Genomic DNA, 15,638 nt, shown 5'->3' with positions numbered 1-15,638 from the left:
AAAAAAAAAAAAAAAGTTGCCCAGCCTTGGCCAGTTTGGCTTAGTGGATAGAGTGTCAGCCTGAGGACTGAAGAGTCCTAGGTTCGATTCTGGTCAAGGGCACATGCCCAGGTTGCAGGCTCGATCCCCAGTGCGGGTGTGCAGGAGGCAGCCGATCAATGATTCTCTCTTATCGCTGTTTCTGTCTCGCCCTCTGCCTTCCCCTCTGAAATCAATAAAATACTATGTGTGTGTATGTATATATGTATATATATGTATATATATACATATATATGTATATATATATGTATACATATATATATGCATTTTTTTTAAAGCTTGTCCATATTCAAGAGGTTGATTTGTCTAATTAAGAGCTTCCATTTAATTAGTTTTTGGTCAGTTCAGTAGCTACTAATTGAGTAAGATTCTTTCTTTGTGGCCTTTAACAAAAAGAGTCAGGAGTGACCAAATAGAATTTCAGGGTAATGCGTAAAGGAAAAAAACAACTCTATTGTAAGAGAAGAAACTTGACCTTTTAAAAGAAACATCTATTGAAATTGTTTTAGCTCTTTAGGTAATAATTTAAGACATGAAATGTTGACTTAAGTTATTGACCACAGAAGAGTACTTAAGACATATGCATCAGTTTCAGTTTGCCTTGACATTGGCTTAAACAGTTAATGTTTTTAAAAATAAAAATCGATTTACACTAGTTTAAAATCTTTTAGGATGAACTATGTTTAACATTTACTCACGGTAGCATTATCAGAAAATTGCCATTGCCAGAGGAGTCCTACCACCCACTTCCCCATGTAAATTATGAGGACCTTGAATTAGTCCTGAGAAAATGGATTCTTTTCCCTTGTGTTTTCTGGAAGACAAAAGATAAATGTTCAGGTGATTTATACTTGGTAATTTTTTTTTTCTGTTTTGGAGTCTCTACATTTTTTCTTTAACTAAAAGGCTAGTTATTTTTTTCTCTAAGACAATATGATTGTTAAATGTCAAAATAAGATTATCTTTTTAAAAAGAAGCTGTTTTTCATACTGTTATAGTCAACTACAAAGAACTTTCATAAAGTAGTATTCTTTATTTGCAATTATTTACTATGATTAGAATAATTTGTTGAATTAGGTGACTATAAAAAATATTTACAACTTTTTCTTGCCTTGAGATGTAACATTTTCTACGTAAATGATTACCTGAGGAATGATTATTTGCATTACAAAAGAATACTTTGTCATTCTTTTAAACACATGAAATAGAAATGCCAAAGTAACATTTTAACATATTTCTCTGTGACATTTCAGAATCAGAAATTTTAAATTATGTTCGTAACATAATTTGCTTTTATTGTAATGTGAACACATTGGAAATTATTTGGAATATACATTTCAAAGTGATTATACGAATTAGGCTAAATTCAAAATTTTGGTTATTAATCAAATTTAGAAATATCTCTGTATGTGAGACATAGGAATTTGTATAATCTGTGATTAATGGAAATAAGGATATCCTTTTTTTGTTGTTCCTAGTGACTATGTTATGTTATTGTTTTGCTTAGTTTGAGAACAACCATGTATTAGCTTTACTTGGCTGATATGAGTAAATGTGTCTATTTCCTAAATGCAAGGACTGCACTAATTAATTTATGTAAAGGTGAAACACTACAGTAGCAGAAAAATAGCACTGGCTCTTTAGCCAAAATAAGCACTATAACATGGATGTATTTCTACTGCTGCCAAATAAAAAAGTGATGGTATATCTTGCTGATGTATTGAATATTTTATACAATACTTATATGTTTGCAAGGTCACACTTGTTGCACTTTCAGTCTCCATAAGATCTCACATATACAGTCATAGAAAACACAGACAGCCCAGCTGGCGTGGCTCAGTGGTTGAATGTCGACCCATGAACCATGTGGTTAGATTCCCGATCAGGGCTTGATCCCCACTGTGGGGCCTGCAGGAGGCAGCCGATCAATGATTCTCTCTCATCATTGATGTTTCTATCTCTCTTTCCCTTCCCCTTTCTCTCTGAAATCAATAAAAAATATATTAAGAAAACAGAGAACTGTAGAAGCACTGAAATCAAGTGTCCACATTTTCTTATGTACTAACTCTGAGAAAAGATAGTTTTGTAATGAATGAAGTCAAAGTACTTGTAGTATTTTAATTAATAATTTAAAGTGGTCTGATTAATAGTGCCATCCAACACAATACAAATTTATCCCATTGATGTATATGTAACCATCCCTATTCAGACATCTCCCTTTCCCACTACTTTTTAGTATTGAGACATTTAGTTAAGGAGAGGGTGTACAATGTTTCTCTCATCGATGTTTCACTCTCCCTTCCTCCCTGAAATCAATAAAAACATATTTTTTAAAAGTTTATTTTAGGATAATTAAATATGTACAGTGTAGATAAATGTATGTAGTTATATTTTAAACTATTAAACAAACTGAGTATAATTTAACAGGCAAACCATACAAATATGAGTGGACTCTCTTCCTAGCTAGGGTATTGTGTTGGAAATAGAATGAGAAACCAGATCAGAATCTCAATCTCATCTTCTGGTTTTTTGTTTGTTTTTTGTCACCTGCCATACACTGTTGTCTCATGCCATCCTCTCTGTTTACAATATTTCTCTACAAGCATCTCAGTGTCTTATTACACTATTTCTAGGGATTTGCTGGAAATTTTTGTAAACTCGGTTTATCCACTTTCATTCTTATAGTTCCTATGCTGCTTGTGACTTCTATTTTTTATGTAGTGTTTCTCTCTATACCCTGTATTCTGTAATCCACCCTGCCACTTCTCCTTTAATCTCTCCTATGCTACTGACAACAGCCACACAGCTCTTTTGCTGAGGTCCTTCTTTTCCTACACCTGGACAGTGAAAAACCTTAGGTATCTTTCATCATTTGAGCAGGAAAGGACTGATTTCAGTACAGAAAAAAAGAGCAAACTTTTCTTCTGTGTGACACTTTTTATTTTTTACTTGAAAGCCACAGCAAAGTAACTGGGACATCAAAAACCACCTCAGTGTTTTGCTCTGAACCATCTCTTATGTGTTTCACAGAGCCTTTCACAATGTACATTTATATTTAGGAAATTCTAGAACTTTTATAATTTGCTATGTTTGAAATAATACTTGAATATAGAGGAGCACTTTGACATTTGAAAGCACTTGAATGATATGATTTCCAGAACTTTGCTAATTACTTAGTAACATTCTGTGAGAGAATAGGCCCTGGGACTTTAAAGAGGACTGAGTGCTTAATGTGATAGAAGATAAATAATTCTCAAAATAGGTTAAAGCAGGGGTATTCGTTATCTATTGCTGCATAACAAACTATCCCAAAATTTAGCAGCTTAAAACAACAAACATAATCTCACACAGTTTCTGAGGGTTGGAAATCCAGGCATGGCTGGTTTGGGTGGTTCTAGCGGAGGCTCTCTGCTGAGATTAGTTATCTGGAGGTTTGACTAGGGCTGGAGGATTTGAGTCCAGGATTGGCTCAATCGTGTGGCTGTTGTCAGGGACCTTTAAGCCGTTGACACCTGAGCCTCTTAACAGTTGCCTGAATATCTTTAAAACATGGCAGCTTGCTTTCCTCAGAGTGAATAACTCAAAAAATAGCAAGATAGATAAAAGACACAGTATCTTTCATAACCTTGACTTGGAAGTGGCATACCACCACTTGTGCCGAATTCTATCACAGACCATCCCTGACAGTGTGAGAGGAGATTACAAAGGACATGAAGATTAGGCGGCAGGATCATTTGGGGTCCTTTTGATGGCTGGATACCTCAGCCAGAAATCATAAATTACACATAGAAAGTGTAGATATTTTGATTTTAAAGGAATAACTGCGTTCTTTGGCTGATCTTTTGATGTAGGGTCAAGATCTTTATTTGTAATGTGGATTCACTTGGTATTCTGAGATAACTTTGTTGCAAAAACTACATCTGTAAATCATTACCTGGGATTTCCAGTTTCCCTTACTTTTAAAGGAGAAAAATGTTACCTGAAAGCAATGAGTGTCGATTCCCCTTGATTTTAATAATCTTGTACCTGATCTAACTCTTTGCTTTTATATTTCTTTTTGTAATGTTTATGTAATTTCAATAACATGCAATTGATATAACCAAGTTTGAGAACAAAACCAACAAATTCATGATAAATGTGTTTTTACAAATTGGCAGATCTTGGGTTTCTAAATGTGTTCTCAAACTTAGCATGTCCAAAACAGAGCTCCTGGCCACACCTGCCTCAGCCTCCTCCTCCCAATCTTTCTCATCCCAGGAAATGACAATTTCATTCTTCCAGATCCCCAGGCCACAAAGGTCTTTTCCACACACCTCATATTCAATGTTACCAAAATCCTACTAGTTCTACTTTTTAAAAAATGTACCAAGAAAAACAAATGTGCCAAGCGTTTCTCAACTATCACTGTGGCCCAAACTCCCATCACCTGTCATCCTGATTATCGTGGAACCCTCCTAATTGGTCTCCCTGCTGCAGTTATTGTATTTGCAGCACATCAGCCAGAGTGAGCATGTTAAGAATGTCAGGTCAGCCTGGCTGGTAGGGCTCAGTGGTTGTGTTGACATGTGAACCAGGAGGTCTCAGATTCCCAGTCAGGGCACATGCCCGGGTTGCAGGATCCTCCCCAGTGGGGGATGTGCAGGAGGCAGCCAATCAATGAGTCTCTCTCATCATTGATGTTTCTATCTCCCTCTCTGAAATCAATTATATATATATTTAAGTGACCTGTAATAAACTTTAATATTTAAAAAAAACAAAACACAAGTCAGATGATGACACTACTTTGTTCAAAATCCACCAATGGCCACTCATTTTATTCAGTAAAAAGTTACAAAACGGGTCCTCCACAGTCCGCCTCCTGCACCACTCCACCTTCTATTATTTCACCCTCTGCCTACTCAGCTCCACCCCCACAAGCCACCTTGCTCTTCCTAGAACAAGTCAGATAGACTCCTCCTCTGGACCTTTGTGCCTCTGACTGCTCTTCCCCCAGATTCTCCAGCCATTTACGTAGCTCACTGCCTCACTTTCCTCAAGACTTCTACTCATCTGAGACCTTCCCTAGCCACTCTGTAAAAGTACAAAATCCACCCACCCCATTCCCAGCATTCCCTGCTTCCTTGCTCTGATCTTTCCATATTGCATATCACTCAGTACTACATAGTTCATTTATTTGCTTACTGCCGGCCCTCCTCCACCAGAATGTATGTTCCATAACGGCAGGGCTTTTTATTTGTCTTGTCAGTACTGTATTCTCAGTGTCTAGAATTGGGTATTTGTTGGCTGAATGATGAATTGCTGGGAGAAATAATGGGCGTTGCATGTTGCGGATAGTTATCAGTTTTATAGTTAGAATGGAGAACTTTGTTTAATCTGGTGAATCTGTTTAGAGGATATCAGTGAAGAGAGCTTCTAATCCTTTAAATCATAAAAATAAATCTAATTATAAGTTGATGAGTATAGGACGGAAGAGGGTGGAATGAGTTTATAACAGAGCAGACTGATATAGATTGGAGTGAAAGAAAGACCCTCTGAGAAAGCAACATTTAAGAGGACAGCAAACGTTTATGTTGAAGTTAGGTAGGTAAAGAGTGTGGGAAAGAGGATTTCATGCAGAGGGAACGGCCTGTGCAAAGATCCTGAGCCAGAATGACCAAGTAGAGTTCCATGAGCTGAAGGTCAAGGTGATGATATTGAAGAGCGCAAGGGGGCGAACGAGATCATCCAATAGCTGTTTTAATTACCGACCTAGAACTTTAATTGAAGAAGGGATGGTTTACACAAAAGAATTTTCATTCTGAGTAAATAGTGAATGGGGATGGGGTGGAGAAGAAAAGTTAGAGGTAAGAGCAGATGCTTTTTCAACATCCCTGAAGATGTAACCTGTTGTCTGCTCAGTGCTAGACGTTGGAAGTGGTTGTCCCTGGTTTATCTGTGTGGAGGCTAGTTCAATTCTTTTTTGTTTTTTTTAAATATATTTTATTGATTTTTAACAGAGAGGGATAGAGAGTTAGAAACATCAATGAGAGAGAAGCATTGATCAGCTGCCTCCTGCACACTCCCCACTGGGGATGTGCCCGAACCAAGGTGCATGCCCTTGACTGGAATCGAATCTGGGACCTTTGAGTCCACAGGCCGACTCTCTATCCACTGAGCCAAACAGGCCAGGGCTTCAATTCTTAAATTACTTTGTTTATATTCACTTTCAGCATGCAGTGAAGAACTGAAGATCTCTCCCACCAGAATGAACGCCCTCTCTGGATGAGCATTTCCGGTTTTCATGTGGGTTGCTTAATGGGTGTAACTGACAAGCTTGTAGTTCAGGTTGAAAAGGCCCTTGGGCCCTGACGGGTTTGGCTCAGTAGCTAGAGCGTCAGCCTGCGGACTCAAGGGTCCCGGGTTTGATTCCTGTCAAGGGCATGTACCTTGGTTGCGGGCACATCCCCAGTGGAGAGTGTGCAGAAGGCGGCTGATCGATGTTTCTAACTCTCCATCTCCCTTCCTCTCTGTAAAAAATCAATAAAATATATTTAAAAAAGAAAAGAAAAGGTCGTTCGGTGCTAAGATTCCCAGATACCCTTATGTAGGTTTAGAAAGGCCAGAGATGACTGGGTTCAATTAAAGGAAGATACTGTAATTACTTCCTTTTATTCCTCCTCCCCCTCCTTCTCTTCTTCCACTTATCTCTATCGACCACTCTCTTTGGAGTTAAAGATCAGAGCCAAGAAAAGGGGAGCAACCAAGGATAAAGTGGTCCCCGGGCTGCTGCCCTCTGCTCTCAGTCCGCGTTAGAAAGCTGGCCTGGAAGAGGAGCTGCGAGAAGGGGGCTCCAGGGCAGCCGGCTGAGGGCAGCGGGAGGCCAGCTCGGCCTATTTATCTGTTCCTTTCCAATATCGCCCCTTTCCCACCGGGAAGGCAGCCTCCCTGCCCCTGGGAGGTGGAGGCCGACGCAAGGTGAAGGGGTCAGTTTAGAGACCCAGAGCCGGGCGACAGGCGGCTTCTGGCGGAAAGTTGGCAGCCACCGCCCCCGTCGCCGGCCTTCCTCCTCGACTCTCCACCCCTCTCCGGGCGATACGGCGGAGGTGGGGGGGCTGGGGGGACTGGCCTTGTGTTTTGGAACAGCTGCTGCCGGCGCTGGGCCCGCCTGGAATGCGGGAACAGGCTGCGCACCAGGACTTTTATGGAAACTTGCTGCTGGAGACGGCGGCGGCGACAGCCAGAGGGCTCCCGGCGGCAGGAGCGGCGGCGGCGGCGGCGCCCAGACCTTCGCCCATTCCCAGGCGCAGGACGCGCGCAGCCTCTCCACGCGCCACGAGGGCCATCGCTGGTCGCAGCTCCAGGAGGGTGAGAGGAGTGGCGGGGGGAGCGTGGGGCGGGGGTGGCGGAGGTGTCGGGTCTCCCGGGGGAGCGGGGCGGGGGGGGGGGGCGGTGGACAGGGAGACGCTCCCCGCGCCTGGCTTCTGGCCGGGCTCCGACGCGGCCCCGAGCGCACCGGGCTCGCTCCGACGCGCAGGGCGGCCGCGGCCGAGTGCGGAGCTGGGTCAGCCTCACTGTCTCTCACGGTCCCCTGGCCTCCGGCCCCGGTGGCGGTTTCCTTGCCCCGCCGCCCCGTTTCAGCGCCGTTGCACCCTGTTCGTTGAGTTTCGGGTGCTTTCTCTACTCCTGCAGGGGAAGAGCCTCCGTGCGCGCGGCGGGTACCAGTCCCTGTGCTCTACCCGTGGGGTCCAGGCAGGTAAAGTTCAGGGGCGTCCCCCGCCGCGTCCCCCGGACGCGGTCTCCATCTCGCCAGCTGTGCATGTCATTTTTCGGAGAGATCATTCCTGATCGTTCCCTGCGGACGCTGGGGCGTGAAGTGTGATTTAACAGCCTATCCCCCACCGCTCCTGCCAAGGGATTCTTTTTCGGATTCCGTCCGGGGTGCGATGTTGGGGGTTGTGCAAGGAGAAGTTGGAGTGAATCAGGTAGTTACCTCTTGAAACCTGCCTTGTCTATATTTTTTGAAAACGCCAAGCCATTCCAGTTGTGTAGACTGTGAAACGCTCTACAAATGCTAAAAATGTATTATTGTTGGCATTTGTAAAGAAAATAAGTCGAGAGATGACTTGATTATTGCAGTCGCTTTGAGATCTTTATTTTATATTTATTAAAGGTCCATAACTTGAACAAAGAGAGCTGGGGGAGCGGGGGACGGAGGGGGGGGGCGAGAGGGAGAGAGAGAGAGGGAGAGAGAAACAAGAACAAGGTAAAAATAGCATAAGGCCATGTCCTAACAAAATGTCTGTCCTTGGGAAAGAGGCAGGTAAAGAAAAAAAGCAAGCCGTTATAAGGAAGAAATTCGTTCCCTGAGGAAAGTAATGGGAGCATCATTCATCAGCTAAATTTTGTTAATGAATTCATGTTACCGACCCATTGGCTTTCGAGTCACAACATAACTATGTGTTGGATAGTGTGTTTAAATAAGCTTAAGTATTTACACCATCTTAGTCACGCAACATTGAGTGAGCCACATTTATTTTTCCCCCTAATCCTCCTACAGGTTAAATTGCTTCCATATTAAAAAACCTCAGAATACACATAAGTGTCTGAAGTTCTTTTGAGATTTGAGGTATGATAAGGTGGAAAATGCATAATAAATCAAATTTAGGGGCAGGTTTTTTTTGGAAATATATTTAGTATAAGTGAACTTTGATTATTCAATGTAGTTAGTTGAGATTCTTCCTCACAGGTATTAGGCCCCTATTTTTGAAGATATTTTATGTTTTGACTGGAATAATTTAAAGAAAAATGTGTACAATTCTATAATTTATCTACAACAACTCCCTTAAAGAGCCCTAAGCAAAAACCACAAAAAATTAGTTTAAATCCAGTTTCCTGCAGTACAGTATTATTGTAATTCAGTTTTAATAGAAGATTCACACTTTCAAATCCATTCAAAACTGAAATAGCAATTTTTCCTACTCACCTTACAATGGAATCTGTGCTATTTTTGAAAATCTGATATGTAAGACTGATCATTGTGAAAATGTATGTCATCTTGAGATGACTATATTTAGTATTAACAGAGGGATGTATTATCTAGGTTCCTGAACAGTAATTTCCCCCTGAAATTACACTCTAAGTATTTAGGTTAGGGTTTCATTCATGAATAAAATGAATATATATATATATATATATATATATATATATATATATATTTATATATATATATATATATTTGGGAGAGATTAATTGGGGATTTATTCCTTAGAACCCAAGTGGCTGGGGATGACATACTTCATTTAGAAAAATAAAATGTATTGTTATCTTTGAAACACCCTAAAGACAAATAAAAGTATTGTTTAAATAAAAATACATATCTAGCCTGGTTGGTGTGGCTCAATGGGTTGAATGCCATCCATGGACCAAGAGATCCCCAGTTCAATTCTCTGTCAGGGCACATGCTTAGCTTGTGGGCTCAATCCACAGTAGGGGGCATGCAGAAGACTTTCTCTCTCTCCCTTCCTCTTTGAAATCAATAAAAAAAAAGAAAGAAAAAAAATACATGCCTAAATGAAAGAAAACAATGCAGTAAATGTAGAAAAGTATGTAACAGATGGGCGATGTCTGAAAGTTTTTACAGAAGAGAGGACTCAGTATATTTTATAGTATGTAGGCCACACACACACACACACACACACACACACACACACACACACAAGAACATCATGGTAGTCTGTAATTTGAGGGAAAATGGTCTACAACATGCTTAACAATTTCACATATTTCTGCTCTTATTTAATCAATCTGTGATCTACATCGCCTGTATAGTTTCATGTTCTCTTTCTTCTGGTTTTATAATTGGAAATTACATATAACATATACTTGGAATTGCTGTATTTTCTTTTTCTACTTAAATAGGGCATAATTCGGCTTGACTTATGGTAGTATACTTTTTACACTCTAGGATGGGTGGATCTTTACCCAGAAATCCAATTAATTTAAGTTTTAGTAAAATTTGTTTTTTATTATGAAGTTATAATAAAACCATACTATAGTTATGATTAAAAGTTATGAAGAATGGAAAAGGGGGTATCAAAATCTGACACACCAACTGTTATGATTTTGTTATATTTCCCTCTTTTCCCTATGAGTATGATTTTTTTTCTTGCTTTGCCATATGTAAAAGCATCAGATGCAGTATCTTCCATCTAGTAAGTGTTCAATAGCTAGTTCTTTTTCTCTTCCCTTCTCTTCCCTTTTTTTCCTTCTTGTCATCACTTCCTTTTTGCTCTCAGATTAAAAGACAGGTAGATAGGGGCTCCCTAAATCAGGTTTTGAGGTTGGTGAAATTTGATTCCCACCTTCTTTTCTGTGTCTCTTGTCTGTCCTTTTCTCCCCTTTGACTCTGCCTCCCTCTTTCTGGTCCAAATAGGCTTCTCCTAAAAAAATAACAAAACAAACAAACAAAAATAGGCTTCTCATTTGTCTCCATTTCCTGTTTATTTAGATCAGGGGCCATGAACTGGCAGCCCAAAAGCCACTTTCAGCCACAGACATGCTTAAAATTTGGTACATTTTATATTAAAATATGGATTCCCAGCCTCTCTTGAAAAATTGGAAGAAGTTGGCAAAACAGAGTCCACATTTCTTCATTGCAACAATATGCTGGGACTAAGCAGTGACTCCCCAACTCAGACAGGGTGCACACTCTCTTTTTCACACAGATTCCACCATTCCCTGTTGTTTTATATCTTAGTCATCACTCATTTACATTACCTATCAGTGACACTACTAATACTCACTCACATTCTAGTCTAAGTCATGATATGAAAGGAAGTCTGCGGGACTTGGCATTAGGAACCTGGACTTTAATGTCATAGATATATTTAGATTAGCCAGCCTTCTCTTAAACAATACTATTATAGGAATGGGAAGAAGTTAACATTCGTTGACACTAATTGCTAGTCAGTTTGAGTTGAAAGGGACCATGCATAGCTAACTAAAACAAAATATTTTAACTGGTGGGATTTTAGAAAGCGTGGAGGAGATATTTCTGGGAGACCCCCAGAGGTTTGCCACAAAAAGGAGTTAGCTACTATTCTGCCTCCCCACCGCACCCATTCCCAGCTATGTCCTTCACTGAAAGGCCTTCTTCCACTTGCCAAGAGGCACAGTCTCCTCCACAGATTACTACATCCATTTGCATAGGAATAGATGTAGTAATCTGTAATCAGCCAACTTCCTGAAGCCCTAACTTTCAGGTTTTTCATGATATCTAGTTTAATGTAAGCTCACTCCATTTTATTTTCTATTATTTCATTTTTATTCATTCATCATAGGCCCTCCTATTGGAGATATTAATCATAAGTTTTATTTGGGCTGATTTTTAGATCAAACAATTGTCCTGTTATTTCTTTGTCCTCCATTCACTTGCTCAAATATGAATTGAGTTTGTACTGTGTCCTAGTTGTTGTGTGAGACACTAAGGATAAAGAACAGAGTAGACGGGGCGGGCTATAAGGGGTCAATGGGAGGAAAAAGGGGACATATGTAATACTTTCAACAGTAATGATTTAAAAAAATAATAAAAAGAACAGAGTAGCCCTAACCGGTTTGGCTCAGTGGATAGAGCGTCGGCCTGCGGACTGAAAGGTCCCAGGTTCGATTCCAGTCAAGGGCATGTACCTTGATTGCGGGCACATCCCCAGTAGGAGGTGTGCAGGAGGCAGCTGATTGATGTTTTTCTCTCATTGATGTTTCTAACTATCCCTCTCCCTTCCTCCCTGTAAAAAATCAATAAAATATATTAAAAAAAAAGAGAAGAACAGAGTAGAGCAGTTTTGACCTTTCAGGGGCTCATAGTAGGTGAGTACTCTTTGAAAAATACCACATACAGTCATATGAATGCAAGGTATTGTATATTATTAATACAGAAGATTGTCAAGGCAGGTTGAAAATAAGAGTCTTGGTTATCAGTAAGGAATGGTGTATGAGTAAGGAAAAAAATCTCACTATGTCAAATAGGTAGAATAGGATGTAATCTCATATTTTTGAATTGTGATGAGGTTTATGACAGCTTTTGTAATATAATTTTAAAGTATACAGTTACACCTTCATTAATTAAATCATAAAGTTATATTTAAGTTTATATTGTAATACAAGTGAAATATAATAAAAATGTAGACAAACATTTTATAAAGCTCAAAACAATGTTGTTGTTTGTTCCAAAGACTGTAAAGAGGTAGGTTTTAACAATTACTTGTAGTGTATAGTTAAGTGTTCTATCTAAAACCTTCTTAAAAGTTAAGACAAAGAATATACTTGATGTAGACTTAAAGCTGTCACTCTCCTGACAATTCTGTTCTCCTTAAGAAACCAGATAATACATTATTCATACAATGAAACAGTTACTGAAAATGACAGCTATAATTTAAAATTATTTTCTTGATTCCTGCATTATTTGCTCTTGAAATATTTAAATTGCACATCTAAAAGTCCAGAAAAGTTAACTAAATTTAGACAGTTTAGAGGTCAAACATAGGTTCAATGAAATTCTATAATAGGAACATTAGCATGTATATTTTAACATAGATCTCTTGTACTTTATATTACATTCTACTATGGGACTTACATATTGTCTGACAGCTTGAACTTCAATTATTTTATAACAGCCCAAAAGTAAAGTATATTCTGTTCTTGGAACATTTTATCAGGCCAATTAGGTCATTTTCAAAAACTTTTTAAAGCTTGTCTCACTAACTTCTATGCCAGTTTGTACTAATCAGTATTACTGTTGGAGATTTTATATATATGCATATATATGTGTGTGTGTATACACACACACACACACACACACACACACACACACTGAGTGGCCAGATTATTATGACCACCTGACATTTGTAGGCAAATTAACTATAATTTCGCGCTGAAGTTGCTAGAGGGTCTGACCATTATAAATAGGGAAGCAGATTGTTTACCAGGACAGAAGTGATTTTTTTCTGAAGATATGGGTAAACAATGCGATTTAACAGCCTTTGAACGTGGGATATATATTGAGTAGCCAGATTATTATGACCACCCCATCAGTACTTCGTTGGGCCACATTTGCCTTCAATACTGCAGCGATTCTTCTTGGCATTGACTCCACGAGATGTTGAAAGGTGATGCGAGGAATCTGACACCATGTCTGATGAATAGAACAGTCCAGTTCTGTGAGATTTGATGGTTGTGGAACCAGCTGCCTGATGGCTCTTTTAACTTCGTCCCACAAATGCTCAATTGGATTGAGATCTGGTGATTGTGGGGGCCACCTAAGCAAGGTAAAGTCTCCCTCATGTTCTTGAAACCACTCCTGCACAATACGAGCACCGTGGCATAGCGCATTGTCTTGTTGGAAGAAGCCATTTCCATTGGGATACGTCATCAACATGGTAGGATGAACTTGATCAGCAACGATACTTAGGTATGTTGTGCTATTCAGACGTTAATCCACACGAATTAAAGGGCCCAAATCATGCCAGGAAAACATGCCCCAAACCATAACACTGCTCCCACCAGCTTGAGGGGTTGTACTCATGCATGTGGGGTGCATGTTTTCATGCTGTTTCCGCCAAATTCTCACTCTGCCATCTGCATGATGCAACTGGAAACGTGATTCATTGGACCACATGACTTTTTTCCAATGCTCGACTGTCCAATCCTTGTGTGTGTGAATTGGAGACGTTTTATCTTGGTAACTGCAGACAGCAAAGGTGTTTGAACAGGCCTTCGGCTTCCATATTCCATAAAATTCAGTGTACGACTAATATGCCTACAAACGTCAGGTCATAATAATCTGGCCGCTCAGTATATATATATATCCCACATTCAAAGGCTGTTAAATCGCGTTGTTTACCAATATCTTCAGAAAAAATCACTTCTACTGTCGTGGTAAACAACCTGCTTCCCTATTTATGATGGTCTGGCCCTCTAGCAACTTCAGCACGAAGTTATAGCTGATTTGCCTACAAACGTCAGGTGGTCATAATAATCTGGCCACTCAGTGTATATATATACTTCTGAGTATTTTGCTACAAAGGTCCTTAAGCAAACAAAAGTTGGATGATTTCAAATAATTATTTTTTACAATATGTTTTTATTGATCTGAGAGAGAGAGAGGAAAAGCGGAGAGAGAGACAGAAACATCAATAGGCTGCCTCCTGCATGCCTCCCACTGGGAATTGAGTCCATAATCCAGGCATGTGCCCTGACTGGGAATCGAACTGGTGACCCCCTGGCGTATAGGTCAATGGACGCTCAACCACTGAGCTATACCGGCTGGGCTCAAATTATTTTGAATTCATGTTTTATCAAATTGAAAAAGTTTGTAAATTTTTGTATGCAAGAGGGTTTATGAAAAGTTATGACAAGATTAAACCTATATATATCATTTGTTCTGAATTTTTATTTCATAATCCACATGCCACCACAAATAATTATGATCATTTATATATCGAGCAGCTATTTAGTCCAAGGCATGGTCCCTAGTTGGTTGATACAAGAGAGGGAGGCATCTTTGGCAGAGTAGAAGGTGAGTAATACCCTTCCAGGAGGAAGGACATGAGTATTTAGGGCATGTGGAGGGAGGGTGGAGAGAGGGTCATAGGAGACAAAAAGGAGAGGATTTAAGGGAATTGAATATTTTCAGCTGCAGTTTGGAGAGCTTATGGCTCCATTCCTTAACTAAAGGTTGGTGTCTGTGACTCCCACAAAAACGTCCATGATGGATCTATAATTTAGTGTAGAGCTTCACTAAAATGTATAACATTCAGCTACATTGTGAACATTTCAAAGTCCATGTCTTGGAATCGGTTAATTCTTTCAAAAGCCTTCATAAAACTCACATTCTCACTGCCATTATACAACTAAAAGTGCATTTGGTTGCTCTAAGAGTATCTAACGTTAAATAACGTTAAATCATGTCCTGTTCTGTTCAATAATGTTCTGTTAGATAAGAAATTCAGAAGCCTTCTGTACTTTTGACAATTTAACAGAATTATGAGACATATCAGTATTTTTCTTAATCAAGAGAATGACATATGTGTGAATACTGTTTCTTCATTCTTCACTCTCATTATTTACAGAAATAGGAGTGCTACGTGCATGTCACTGACTTGGACACTTTAATAATCAGATATCAAAACAGCCCCTACCTTGATTAAGCATGAATGAATTCCCTCAATGAATTCTAAAATCACAACCATCACAGATAGCTGCATTGCGTTTAGTACCTGAGAATCATTTAAAAACCTAAGTCTGTGTTCTGTCTAACTCCAAGTTAATTCTAAGAGAATAACTGCTAGTATGTATCCATTTAAAAGGAAATAAAGTAGCTTAAATAAAAACTCTGTGCTGCTCACCTGAGGCAAAATGCCTGTTTCTCAGTTACCCATCACCATGATCGACTGTCAGTTAGTTGCCAAAAAAAGATGACAAATTCACTAAATACTGAGAATACTATCAATCATGGCTTTTGGCTTCGGACATATTTCTACTGCTCAGAATTGTGGTTCTCAAATGATTGCATTAATGTTCTGTTGATTACACTAATAAGTAAAGCCTTATAAACTACGCCCCCA

General features: G+C 39.5%; 1 protein-coding gene across 1 annotated transcript in view; it reads left to right on the top strand.

The window, feature by feature from the left end:
- Positions 1-7,268: 7,268 nt before the first annotated feature.
- NEXN (nexilin F-actin binding protein) overlaps positions 7,269-15,638 on the top strand; it is a 42,362-nt gene continuing 33,992 nt past the window's right edge. Inside the window, exon 1 of the mRNA XM_081088428.1 lies at positions 7,269-7,383. The gene's annotated coding sequence lies outside the window, so the exon portion shown is untranslated. The remainder of the gene's footprint in view (positions 7,384-15,638) is intronic.

This window comes from Myotis nattereri, assembly GCF_964212035.1.
Source record: "Myotis nattereri genome assembly, chromosome: 3".
Lineage (NCBI taxonomy): Eukaryota > Metazoa > Chordata > Mammalia > Chiroptera > Vespertilionidae > Myotis > Myotis nattereri.
This window is presented reverse-complemented; position numbering and strand designations above follow the sequence as displayed.